Source organism: Felis catus, chromosome X, assembly GCF_018350175.1.
Source record: "Felis catus isolate Fca126 chromosome X, F.catus_Fca126_mat1.0, whole genome shotgun sequence".
NCBI lineage: Eukaryota > Metazoa > Chordata > Mammalia > Carnivora > Felidae > Felis > Felis catus.
The window spans coordinates 117,174,611-117,188,115 of NC_058386.1; the positions used below are offsets into that span (position 1 = coordinate 117,174,611).

The 13,505-nt window shown below is 39.9% G+C and overlaps 1 non-coding gene across 1 annotated transcript; it reads right to left on the reverse strand.

Annotated features, from left to right (window-relative positions):
• Nucleotides 1-12,900: 12,900 nt before the first annotated feature.
• On the reverse strand, nucleotides 12,901-13,035 carry LOC111558896. Its single transcript, XR_002740009.1, has one exon. It is a non-coding gene; the product is annotated as a U4 spliceosomal RNA (small nuclear RNA).
• Between the last annotated feature and the right edge of the window lie 470 nt (nucleotides 13,036-13,505).

Genomic DNA, 13,505 nt, shown 5'->3' on the forward strand with positions numbered 1-13,505 from the left:
CCAAATCTCTAAAGAACTTACCAAACTCAACACCCAAAAAACAAATAATCCAGTGAAGAAATGGGCAAATAGGCACTTCTCCAAAGAAGACATCCAGATCGCCAACCAACACATGAAAAAATGCTCCACATCACTCATCACCAGGGAAATACAAATCAAAACCACAATGAGATACCACCTTACACCTGTCAGAATGGCTAACATGAACAACTCAGGCAACAACAGATTTGGCGAGGATGCAAAGAAAGAGGATCTCTTTTGCACTGTTGGTGGGAATGCAAGCTGGTGCAGCCACTCTGGAAAACAGTATGGAGGTTCCTCAAAAAACTAAAAATGGAACTACCCTACAACCCAGCAATTGCACTACTAGGTATTTATCCAAGTGATACAGGTGTGCTGTTTTGAAGGGGCACATGTACCCCAATGTTTATAGCAGCACTATCGACAATAGCCAAAGTATGGAAAGAGCCCAAATGTCCATTGACGGATGAATGGATAAAGAAGATGTGGTATATATATATACAATGGAGTATTACTCGGCAATCAAAAAGAATGAAATCTTGCCATTTGCAACTACGTGGATGGAACTGGAGGGTATTATGCTAAGCAAAATTAGTCAGAGAAAGAGAAATATCATACGACTTCACTCATAGGAGGACTTTAAGACACAGAACAGATGAACATAAGGGAAGGGAAGCAAAAATAACATAAAACAGGGAGGGGGATAAAACGTAAGAGACTCTTAAATATGGAGAACAAACAGAGGGTTACTGGAGGGCGTTGTGGGAGGGGGGATGGGCTAAATGGGTAAGGGGCATTAAGGAATCTATTCCTGAAATCATTGTGGCACTATATGCTAACTCACTTGGATGTAAATTAAAAAAATAAAAGAAAAAGAAAAATTGAAATTCAAAAAAAAAAGAAGAAATACTTATTTCCTTGCAATGCATGGGGATGTTAGAGTTGTATTTAAATATGACTTGTCATGTCTGTACTGAAAATGTTTCACTAACCCGATGCCCCACTGACCTTTTTATACATTCTAGATCTTTGCCTGATACTTCATGCATTGTGTGATTTGCCCCTGACTGTCTCCCTTCCTTCGTCTTCACCTGTTGGTATGCTTTTTGCTTCAGTAATATTGAACTTTTTAAAATTTCATCAATATACCATGTTGTTCTAGCCCTCTGCCTTGGCACGTACTGTTTCTTCTGCTTGAACCATTCCTATTCTTCCTTCAAATTTTCAATTCAGAGGCCAGCTCCTCGGAGACACTACCCCCAAACAGCCTAACACCCAACAGATATAAACATTTCCTCTTTCGTTTCGCCTGTATTTTGTAGACACTTCTACTCTGCATAATCATTAAACTAATCATTAGTTTATGTGCCTATATCCCTACTACATGATCAGTTCCTTGAAGCAGTGGGGTTTTTTTCTGCTTTATTTTCCATATCCTTAAATATTTTTGAAACATGAATTAAAATTTAATTGCTGCCAAATATTTCATATTTTATGACTATCCCCCAGTTTCTGGAATTTTAGGATTATTCCTATTTTCTCTTTTATAAATAATGCCACAAAATACATCTTGATAAATAAATATTTGACTCTTTCAGTGTATATTTCTTTTGGGAATATTTATAGAATTTGGATTGATGCATCAATAAATACGGACTATAAGACCCTTTGATTCAGACTGTCAAAGAGCTCTAAAGAAAAAGTGTACATTGTGAACTCCCATCAGGAGTGTGTTAGATCTTCCCACATTTAATAGAATTCACAGATCCTCTTCTATTTTCTATTGACACATTCATCCTCGCACAATCATGTGGTGCCACACCTCTAAATACAGTTTATTTAGAAATGTTTGTGTGTCCTATACAACTCCTGACTCATATATTCAATGGCCCATTTGATATCTCCACAGAATTCATCAAAAAGTAACTGAAATGTGAGGCAACTGGGTGGCTCAGTTGGTTAAGCTTCTGACTCTTGATTTCAGCTCAGGTCATGATCTCACGGTTCATGAGATCGAGTCCCATGTTTGGACTCTTCTCCATGCTGATAGCACGGAGAAAACAATGTACTCAGTACTCTGAAAACAATGAAACACTGATGAAAGAAATTGAGGAGGACACAAAGAAATGGAAAGACATTCCATGCTCACGGATTGGAAGACCAAATATTGTTACAATGTCTACACTACTGCAAGCAATGTACACATTGAATGCAATCCCTGTCAAAATACCAATAGCATTTGTCACAGAACTAGGACAAACAATCCATTTGTATGGAACCACAAAAGACCCCGAAGAGCTAAAGCAATCTTGAAAAAGGAAAGCAAAGCCGGAAGCATCACAATTCTGGACTTCAAGTTATATTACAAAGCTGTAGTGATCAAGACAGTATGGCACTGGCCCCAAAGTAGAAACATAGGCCAATAGAACAGAATAGAAAACCCAGAAATAAACCCACAAGTATACGGTCAATTAATCTTCAACAAAGCAGGAAAGAATATCCAGTGGGAAAAAGACAGTCTCTTCAATAAATGGTGCCAGGAAAATTGGATAGCAACATCTAAAAGGATGAAACTGGACCACTTTCTTACACTATATACACAAGTTCAAAATAAATGAAAGACCTAAGTGTGAGACAGGAAACCATCAAAATCCTAGAACAGAACACAGGCAGTGACTTCTTTGACACTGGCTGTAGCAACTTCTTTTCTAGATATGTCTCCAGAGGCAAGGGAAACAAAAGCAAAAATAAACTATCGGAATTACATCAAAATAAACAGCTTCTGCACAGTGAAGGAAACAATCAACAAAACTTAAAAGGCAATCTATGGAATGAGAGAAGATATCTGCAAATGACATATTGGATAAAGGGCTAGTATCCAAAATAGGTAAAGAACTTATAAAACTCAACAGCCAAAAGACAAATAATCCAGTTAAGAAATGTGCAGAAGACATGAATAGACACTTTCCAAAGACATACAGATAGCCAGCAGACACATGAAAAGATGCTCAACGTCACTTATTGTCAGGGAAATACAAATCAAAACTACAATGAGATATCACCTCACACCTGTCAGAATGGCTAAAATCAAAAACACAAGAGGGGCGCCTGGATTGCTCAGTCGGTTAAGTGGCCAACTTCAGTTCAGGTCATGATTACACAGTTTGCGAGTTCGAGCCCTGCATCAGGATCTGTGCTGACAGCTCAGAGCCTGGAGCCTGCTTCGGATTCTGTGTCTCCCTCTGTCTCCTCTGCTCGCACCCTGTGTCTCTCTCAAAAATAATAAACGTTAAAAAATAAAAAACACACACATAAGAAACAACAGGTGTTGGCGAGGACGTGGAGAAAGGGAAAAAACCCTTTTGCACTGTTGGTGGGAATGCAAACTGGTGCAGCCACCATGGAAAACAGGGTGGAGGTTCCTCAAAAAGTTAAAAATGGAACTTTCCTATGATCCAGTAATCACACAACTGGTTATTTGCCCCAAAGACTACAAAAACACTAATTCAAAGGGATATATGCATCCGTATGTTTATGGCAGCATTATTTATAATAGTGAAGATATAGAAGCAGTCCGTGTCCACCAACAGAGGAACGGATAAAGAAGAGGTGGTGTATACACAATAGGATATTATTCAGCCATAAAAAAGAATGAGATCTTGCCATTTGCAACAACACGGATGGAGCTAGAGAGTATAATGCTAAGAAAAATAAAGCAGAGAAAGAGAAATACCGTATGATTTCACTCATGTGTGGAATTTAAGAAACAGAACAAGCAAAGGCAAAAAATGAGAGGGAGAGAGTCAAAGCAAGAGACAGAATTTTAATTATAGAGAACAATCTGATGGCTACCAGAGGGGAGGAGGGCAGGAAGATGGGTTAAATAGGTGCTGGGGATGAGGGATGAGGTGCTTGTGATGAGCACTGGGTGATGTAGGGAATTGTGAATCATATTGTACACCTGAAACTAATATTATACTCTATGCTAACTGGAATTAAAATAAAAACTTAAAAAAATAAACTTCCAGAGCACAGAGCAACGGTCACTAATATGTCCTTTTAGCTTTAAATGGTTTGATTTTGTCCACTAAATTATTTGATCTGCCCAATTTTGTTATAAAGTACAAGAATTATCTATATTTCTGTTTTCATATAGTTCATTTAATTAATTACTGAGTAGGCTCTAATTATCTATGATTTTCACATATTTCTCATAAACTGAATTCATGCGTGTGTGTGCGCGTGTGTGTGTGTGCGCGCGCAGCAGTGGAGGTGCACAGACTCTGGAGTAGGTAAAGTGGATTGGATTATTAGGCCAACCATTTAATAGTCATGGGATTGTGGATATGTTCCCTAAATTCTTTGTGCCTTAGTTCCTTGCATATACAATGGGGATAACAATAGTCCTGGATCATAATGTTAGATGTGGATTAAAAGGGAGATAAGATGTATGGCAGAAGCTGCTAGCTGTCCTATCTTTATCCTTCCTGTTTTTCCAATGGAATGGGACATTTAATGGTCTCTAGGGTGCTCCTGGGACAGCGAATGTGGGGCGTTTGGCAGAGCCCTGGCTAAGGGAACCAACAAAGGTGCCCATCACCTAGGCAGGATGGCTGCCTCAGGGCCTGGCTGAGGACAGAGCACTGTCCTGGGAGAGGTCTGCTAGCTGGTACTGGATGGCTTCCCATCCAGCATGTGAGTCACCTTGCTCTGCTGGGACTCGATTTGGGGGAGCGGCTGACTGAGGTGCCGTAGACTGGCAGGCTGCTCATGCTGGGGCTGGACCGGTGAGTCCAGGGCCGGCCGGAAGTCGGTAGGGTGGCCGCACAGCCTGCAGACGCCCTCCAGCTCAGGAGCAGTTTTCTTCCTGCTCAGCCGGAGTCACTGCTCTGGGGACTCAAGGGCGCAAGGGCGGGCCCGCTCTCCCCTTCTTTTTGTAAAATATGTATTTTTTTAAGTTTATTATTTATTTTGAAAGAGAGAGAGAGCATGAGCAGGAGACGGGCAGAGAGAGAGGGGCAGAGAGGGAGGGAGAGAGAGAATCCCAAGCAGGCTCCCCACTGTCAGCACAGAGCCCAGTGGGGGGCTTGCTCCCATGAACCTGACATCACGACCCGAGCCAAAAGCAAGAGTCGGATGCTCAACCTCAACCGACTGAGCCACCTAGGCACCCCCCACCCCCACCCCTTCTTTAAGCCTACAATTAGGTTACTTTTTTCCAGCCGCTCAACCAGTCAGGCACAGCCACGAGACAAACTTGTCTCCAGAGTAACGAGTGGAAGCGACGTATGAAACTTCCACATGTGGCCCATCTAAACTTCCTCCATGCTCTTTGGCTGATGTGTGCTGTTTGATGACCCTGTCAATTCTTACACCATTATCACAACTTTTTTTTTTATAATATTTTGAATACCATAAACTATACTGTGTTCCTTATATATCTCATAGAGTGCCACTTTATTACTTTTCTATAAATATCTTGGGGGTTTTCCAAATAGATTTTAGAATCATTTTGTCAAATGAAAAGACATACAAAGGGGGCCCTGGGTGGCTCAGGTGGTTAAGCATCTACCTTTGGTTCAGGTCATGATCTCGGGGTTCATGAGTTTGAGCCTGCGGTTGCAACTGCCTGTCGTCAGTGTGGAGCCCGCTTCGGATCTTCTGTCCTCTCTCTCTTTCTGTCCTCCTCCCCCCACCGCCCGACTCTCTCTCTCTTTCTCTCGAAAATAAACAAACATAAAAAAATAAAAGGAACACGAAGCATTTTAAGTTGGGCTGTTATTAAACCACTGAATTAAATTGGTGATAATTAATATTTACTTTATTCATTTCCCCAATGTAATAAGCGGTCTATATCTACTTATATGCTTCTTTTAGAGAAATAAACGTGCTTTTATTAAGTTCATTTCTAATATTTTTGTAATTATTCTGAATAAGATTATTGTCTCATACTTAATGTTGTAAAAGATTATTACCCCCATAGAATTACCAATCTCTCATATATATATAATATTATATAATTACATGTGTAGCAGAAGCTGTTAGCTGTCCATCAAAATCCACCTTCCCTGGGGTGCTTGGGTGGCTCAGTCGGTTAAGCGGCTGACTTCGGCTCAGGTCATGATCTCACGGTCCGTGAGTTCGAGCCCCGCGTCGGGCTCTGGGCTGACAGCTCAGAGCCTGGAGCCTGTTTCAGATTCTGTGTCTCCCTCTCTCTGACCCTCCCCCGTTCATGCTCTGTCTCTCTCTGTCTCAAAAAAAAAAAAAAAAATCCACCTTCCCTTTCTTCAAGCCCACAGTCAGATTACATTTTCCCAGTTAAGCATGACCAGAGAACTAAATTGCATCCAAAGGAATAGGAAAGATGTATGTATGTATGTATGTATGTATGTATATATGTATGTGTATATATGTGTGTATGTGTGTGTGCCTATATTTATAGACATATTATATAATCCGTATCTATGTATTATCTCTAAGATATGCATATATCCTATATATATATGTATATATATATATAAATATGTAGACATAGCCGTGTTATAGATATGTGTGTGTATGACATGACCACTTTATTGAGCTTTCGTCATTTGTTAATTTCTTAAAAATTTTTTAAGGTTTGTTTATTTTTGAGAGACAGAGAAAGAGAGCAAGACAGAAAGAGACAGAGCATGAGCAGAGGAGGGGCAGAGCGTGAGGGAGACACAGAATCCGAAGTAGGCTCCAGGCTCTGAGCTGTCAGCACAGAGCTGATGCGGGGGTCCAACCCATGAAATGCGAGATCATGACCAGAGCTGAAGTTGGATGTTTAACCGACTGAGCCACCCAGGTGCCCCTCTGTTAATTTTTATAGTATTATAATTTTTAATTGGTTATCTTAGCTTCACTAGTTCTATGACTCTCAGTAATTTATCTCTTTCTATACTTCCATGTTCCAACTTTCCGCAATGACTAAAATCTATGGAACAGTACTAAGCATTAGAACTGATAGGAGGGGCACCTGGGTGGCTCAGTCCGTTAAGCGTCCAACTTCAGCTCAGGTCATGATCTCACCATGTGTGGGTTCGAGCCCCGTGTCGGGCTCTGTGCTGACAGCTTGGAGCCTGGAGCCTGCTTCCGATTCTGTGTGTCTCTCTTGTTCTCTGCCCCTCCCCCACTTGTGCGTATGCGCTCACGCACGCTCTCTCTCTCAAAAATAAACATTAAAAATAAAGAACTGATAGGAGATATTGTTATATTGATCCTGATGCTAATTTAATATGAATACCTCTATGGTTTCAGTATGACGTTGGCTTTTTAAGAATCACATATTTTTAATCTTACTAGTAATAGATTTATATTTTCTGGTTTTCTATTTAGGATTCTACTTCAAGACTGGTCTTTAGTTTTTTGTGCTTAAAGAGATTTGATATCAAGCTTGTATTATAATTTGAAAACAAATTGAGAAATTTTATGTACTTTTCTATGATTTCAAACATTTTATTTATTTATTTAAAGAACATTTTTTTTAACATTTATTTATTTTTGAGACAGAGAGAGACAGAGCATGAACGGGGGAGGGTCAGAGAGAGGAAGATACAGAATCCGAAACAGGCTCCAGGCTCTGAGCAGTCAGCACAGAGCCCGACGCGGGGCTCGAACTCACGGACCGCGAGATCATGACCTGAGCTGAAGTCGGCTGCTTAACCGACTGAGCCACCCAGGCGCCCCATGATTTCAAACATTTTATAGAGTAAGTACAAATGAATCACCCATAAAGCTGTCCATTCTAGAACTTTTTGGTTTCAGGTTTTTTTTAAAACTTTCTTCCATAGTTATTGATGTATTAGTATTTTCTATCTTTTGAGCATTTTAGTCATTTATATATTCTGAGAAAATTACCCACTTCAGTTAGATTTTATGATTTGTAAGCCTACAAATGAACACAGAATTCTCTCCCTCCCCCCCTTTCTATTTTCATTTCTGTGGTTATGCCATAAAAACTAATTTCTACATATTGTAGGTCTTCTTTCTTCATCATCATACTTGGCAGAAATTCTGCTTACTTTATTGCCCTCCATCTCACATTGTTTTGATTATTCATTCATTAAATTTTAAGTCTTTCTGCCTGTTTCTGAATGTTTTACTCACTTCCTCAAACGTTTTGAGGAAAAATTTGGGGAGGACTAGTTTCTTTTCTCCACCTCTCTAGCTTATAACAATTGGGCAACATTACACGAATGAAAATGTAGATGGAGTCACAATATAGCAACTCATACGCAGTTAACGATGTATTACACAGTGCTTCAGAGTCTCCTATCCTTTTCCTGATATAAACTTACATAGTCGGTTATGCAGACAGCCCAATGTGGGGCTCGAACTCATGAAGCGTGAGGTCATGACCTGAGCCGAAGTCGGACGCTTAACCGACTGAGCCACCCAGGCGCCCCAAAGTACATACTTTTAAAATTTTTTTTTTCAACGTTTATTTATTTTTGGGACAGAGAGAGACAGAGCATGAACAGGGGAGGGGCAGAGAGAGAGGGAGACACAGAATCAGAAACAGGCTCCAGGCTCCGAGCCATCAGCCCAGAGCCCGACGCGGGGCTCGAACTCACGGACCGCGAGATCGTGACCTGGCTGAAGTCGGACGCTTAACCGACTGTGCCACCCAGGCGCCCCTAAAGTACATACTTTTAAAGGGCATCCACGTTTAAGGTAAGAGAGAAGGAGAGACAGACATGTCCTTGATGCTTGGCTTCTCCTGTGACTCCGTCACTGCTTAACATGGCCCCACTGGGTATTGGGACCTCCTTGTCTTTTGCAGACACGTATCTTTTCCTCTGCTGGGGAGGCCGGGGCCATGGGCTTTAGAATGGGGCCAGAAAGGTCCACTCCAACACTTCATCATTCTGGGAAGTGCCACGGGCTCTGGAATTGGACTACATGTGTGGTGTTGACGGCTGACAGGTTAGAGCTGAGTGCCTCCTGGTCATTCCTTTCAGTGGGAAGGAGCTTTTATTCCCAAGGTCACACTCACTCCCTGAGGGCAACCCAAATCCAAAGTTAGGCAGATGTAAGGGTATAAAGGTGTTCAGCTTCTGTGCCTCAATTTGAGACAAACATGGAGGGCCATCCCAGATCCAGACCCCCCTGTGGCCTTGACTGTGGCAGAGCAGCTACAGTTGAACTTCATCTACCTGATCCTCCTTCACCGTTTCATAGGTTGCGAGAGTACTTACCGATAAGCTTCCTATATGCAAATCTCTGTCACAGGGTCTGTTCCTGGGGAACTCAACCCAAGCCAAATGTGTACTGGAAATACTAGACCCCGACCCCAGAGATTCCGATTTAATTGCTCTACGATAAAGTTTAAGCATTTTAAAAACTCCCCAGATAATTCTAACGTGCAGCTAGGGATGCAAACCACTGTCTTAACCCATTGAGCTTAGTAATGAAGCATATGGTGTGGCCATTCCCCTTGAGAGAGTAAACTAGTCATCTATCAGGGTAGTGCTGTTCCAACCGTGATGAGGTAGCTCACCCCTGCATCTTTAGTATCAACTATTCCTATTTCATGTATCTTCCTGGGACCAGTGGTGAAGACAGTTCAAATTTTTGTCCTCAGAAGACTATAAAGTGGGTCAGAATAAGACATTAATAAAATTAACTTCAAGGCTGCATTGTACCCTAGGCAGAATATTTTATCTGTATTCTATTTTCCATTTCAAATTATGCCTATCTGCATTGTTTAATAGAACTCACCAGAGATTATGCAATTAGCCCAAATAATTACAACGCGAAGGATGCCCCAAATTTGAATACTCTGAACCCCCCCTCAATTATTTCTTTCCCAGAGAGAAATTAAAGAACAAAAATGAAATCTCCTTGAATTAAAAGTTCAAAGAAATTAAACTTCAAAATGTTTGCACTTCCAAATTTCTTACTCCTCTAGATCACAGTCAGAGGGCTCTAGTGCAAGGGCATGTGTAGAGATGGGTTTCCTCCTTCAGCATCTGGAACGAATTTCCTCTGGAAACGTGTGCTTTAATACCACCTCCAAAGTTTGAATAATCCAACTTCCTATCTCTCACGTGTTTCCCTTTTCCAAAGCATTTCAGTACCAGGCCCACATCAGGAGCATTTAGGAATCAGGAATATAAATCTAGCCACACATAAGTTCCCCCGAGCAACAGTATGTTTCTAGAACCTGGTGTTTTGTATGTTACCAGTGCCCACTTCTGTTACCAACCAGACAAAAGCAGATGCCGTTAGTGTAAAAGAAGTAGACATAAGAAGCATAAGAGATGAAAAGGATAATGCAATTATTATTTTTGTGCTTTGTTATTTGATTACTGTTGAAGATGAATATTTTCTCATAAGTTAATTAACTTATTATTATGTGACCGTCCACAACTTGAAGTACATAATTTATACATAGAGCGTACTTAAGTGCTTTAGGGCGCTGAGAAAACCATAACAACTTTGTGAACTGGTTAGTTGTTGATTTATAAAACTGACTCCTCTCCAATATGAAATTAACCTGCTCTAAGAATTTTCTGCCTAAAAAACTGTATGGTGATATTGACTAGCCAGAAGCCTTGTTAACCATATACCGTAAAGGAAGTCGAACACAAACATGCTAAAATGAAACTGCATACAATGTTTCTAAAAAGCTGAAAACTCCCAAGTATAAATATGCTTTAAATGCGAACAGTCAAGGCTTACTGTTGGAAGCTGTTCACTAGTACGGAAGAAGCAGGTCATCAGTTCACTCTACTTCTTTGTATCTAGTTAAGTTTCTCCTGTGCTTTGCTCAATCTCAACCTACCCTCATATTATTTTAATCCGATTGTCTTAGGTGTCTTCCGCACTCTTTTTTTTTGAAGTTTATTTATTTATTTTGAGAGGCGAGGGGGAGAGAGAATCCCAAGCAGGCTCCACGCTAACAGTGCGGGGCTCTATCTCACAAACGGTGAGATCATGACCTGAGCTGAAATCAAGAGTTGGACATGTGACCGACAGAGCCACTCAGGCTCCCCTTCCTCAGACATTCTTACTTGCGGCTCTCCTGAAATCAATCTGTTCATATGGGAAACATTAGAAACCTACACCCAAGTAGCAGGAAGAATTTGAAATGTGTCTCACCATTATATGCCATCATCTAATATACCAAGAGGGAAACCCTCAACAATTCTGGATACACCTAGAAATAACTTGTACTTACCCTCACTTAGGTAATCTGGTCTCTATTTCTACCTTATTTTCTGACAGTCCAATTCCCCATGGGTTATGGAAACCCTGAACACCTTTTCCTCGAGGGACAGATTCTTGATTCCTGTGTGATAGCTGCTTACAATGTCTGATGGGATTCCCATAGTTACTCCTAATAGTTTGGCACTCCTTGGATACAACCACTTCCAAGGAACCACACTCGAACAAACAACATTCCTTCTGGCTGTCCCAACAGTGAGATTTCACAGTCTCAGTCCAGATTTTGGGTTTACTTGCTGCTACTACAGAACATCTCTGCCCGCCTCCCAACGCGCGCGCGCACACACACACACACACACACACACACCAGTCTATCTCCATTTATATGCAGAAATGCTTTTGCTCTGTAAGTGGTAGAAGAGGGAGAAAGTTTTGATGAGAGATTTATGTGAGGAGGTATAACCACTATGGGTTTATTTCAGTGTTTTTAGTGACTAAACTATCCCCTTATATGGTTGTACTGTAATTTATTTGATGGGCATTTACTTTGTTTTCAGGGGTTTTTTTTGTGAACAATATTAAAATGAACACCCTATTACTTATGCTTTTATATACTAGTGGGATTGCTGAGTAAAAGGACATATATAAATATCAGGGTAAGTATATACAAGAGCAAATATAAACGCAAATGTGAATACAAATATAAATCACCAGATTGCTTTCTAAACTATTTGTAATGTTTCACATCTCTACTATCACTGGGTAATTTTTCTAATATTATCCACCGAATGGGTACAAAATGGCATTTGTTACTTTAATTTAGATTTCCTAACTACAAGTAAAATTTGATCATCTCTTCATGTATCTGTTAGCCATTGGGTCTGCTCTTTTGTGAAGTGTCTATTAATCGTTTTTTGCCCATCTTCCTTTTGTATTATCTTTTCCATACCACTTCATGGTAGCTCTCTGTACACTGTAGCATTTTATTTGTTTCTATAATTTGTCTATGAATTCTCTTTGTGGTGTTTCTGCAATCAAAATTTCTAATTGTCTTGTCAAATATGTTTATCTTTGGTTTCATAGCCTTTTGGTTTCCAGTCTTGGTTTAAAAGCCTCCATGAATCCCAAATTACAGATTTAATTTCATTTGTTCTCTTACAAGATTTTATGGATTGATTACATATGTAACTGGAATTTATTTGGGGGTATAAGATAAAGACCCACTACCAATAGCTTCCAGGTGGATTGCCAAATGTACTAGGACTGTTAAACAAGTCTTTTCGGACAGAATCAATGTACAACTGTTATGTATTAAAATCTCATAGATACTAATATATATCTCTGTACTCTTAGTATGTTCTAGTGATAGGTTTTTCTGTTTCTTTACCAAAACCTATTGATTTCATTATAGAGACTCTATATCATGTTCTTACATGTATTAAGGAAATAGTTTTCACTTCTCTTTTTATTTTTATTGGTTATTTTGGAGCACATATAATCATAAAAATTTAAGATCATTTCATAAATTTCCCAAAATAAATCTGTTGGGATCCAATATTAATTGCATTAAATTTACACATTAACTTCAGAAATTAACATTTAATGGTTTTAAATCTTCTACAGGGAGACGGTGACATAAATGTTGTCCACACAGTTGCTTATAGTTAAGAAGAATGAATTAGATCTATATATATTTATGTAGATGAAATTCATATGAAATTTATATATGAGTTTAACAAATATTTGGGAAAAGTTTGCAATTAGCAAGAATTGCGCCTCAGATAAACCTCATTGGCTACGATATTGCCACTGCACAAAGCTAGTTTAACAAATATTTGTAATGTATAGCAAAGCATTACCATCTGGCCAATATAGATGGTGGGTACACAGGTTATATTCACTTCTGCAATTTTCTGCAAGTTTGAAGTACCTCATAATTTATTCATTACTTTTTAAGTGCATTTATTTTTGAAGTTCAGAAATCTCACTGGTATATGGCTAAGCGTTTGTTGTTTTTCTTTCACACTGCTGGCTCTTACTGTATTCTCTTGAGCTGAAAACTCAAGCTTTTTCTTTATTTTTTTTAATGTTTATTTACTTTTGAGAGAGAGAGAGAGACAGTGTGAGTGGGAGAGGGGCCGAGAGAGAGGGAGACATAGAATCGGAAGCAGGCTCCAGGCTCTGAGCAGTCAGCACAGAGCCTGACATGGGGCTCAAAACCACGGAACTTTGAGATCATGACCTGAGCCCAAGTCCGACGCTTAACCAACTGAGGCACCCAGGTGCCCTGG